The 922-nt window shown below is 41.0% G+C and overlaps 1 protein-coding gene across 1 annotated transcript in view; it reads left to right on the plus strand.

Moving 5' to 3' along the window:
• LOC106881568 (solute carrier family 23 member 1) overlaps nucleotides 1-922 on the plus strand; it is a 157,573-nt gene that overhangs the window by 88,254 nt on the left and 68,397 nt on the right. The window lies entirely within an intron of this gene.

A 922-nucleotide genomic window follows, 5' to 3' on the forward strand; every position in this document is an offset into this window, starting at 1 on the left:
TTTTGAAGGTATGCTTACGATTGTTTAGCCGTATTTTTCACCTTCTGCACAATGTGTGGTTCACCCGTGTTCAAAAGTATTGATCTGTCCATCCCTGATTGATATTATCGGTGTTCATACCTAAATTAATCCACGTGTGATTATTGTATTTCCATATTTCGATTATCTTTTTAGTCTTTCCTAATTCTGAACACAAATCTCGTTGGATTTGCCGTTGTTGTTGTTGTTGTTGGTGTTGGTGATGGCAGTGGTGGAGGCGGTGGTGGTGTCAGTGTTGTTGTTGTTGCTGTTGTTCTTGGTGGTGATGGAGTTTTGCCGCCCCTGGTTAGCTCTGGTTAAGCGTAACTATGATCAAAGGCGCTACAACCATGACCATCTCGTCTTTTTAATGGTGTTTAAGACTACATTATTATTCAGTATTTCCTCTTATTTAATGCAGTGTGATTTCAAGCAGATTTAGCTGATATTTCTAGCAGGTCGATTGACCATTTAGAGGCTTCCTCGTTAGTACGTATTGCTGCTGCTGTTGTTGTTGTTGTTGTTGTTGCTGTTAATGTTTTTGTTGTTTTTTGTTGTTGTTGTTTAGCCCCAGGTGTGTTCTGATCAGGCAAACCTATGACGAAAGACATTCCAACCATAACTCTCCCGTTTTATTAGCAGGCAAAGTATAACTCGGACTACAATATCCAATGTGTCCACTTTTAGATCAGTTAGACCTACGACCAAGAGACATTCCGCTCGTGACCATCGCCCTTTATTTTTCACATACAGTGTATCTGGGATCACATCACCCTCTTGTTGTTGTTGTTGGTGGTGGTCGTGGCTGTCGTGGCTGTCGTGGTCATGATCTTCGTCATCGTAGTGTGGTGTTCTAACTGTTGTTGTTGTTGTTGTTGTTGTTGTTGTTGTTGTTGTTGTTGTT

The sequence above is a fragment of the Octopus bimaculoides genome, chromosome 27 (genome assembly GCF_001194135.2).
Source record: "Octopus bimaculoides isolate UCB-OBI-ISO-001 chromosome 27, ASM119413v2, whole genome shotgun sequence".
In the NCBI taxonomy this organism is placed as follows: Eukaryota; Metazoa; Mollusca; class Cephalopoda; order Octopoda; family Octopodidae; genus Octopus; species Octopus bimaculoides.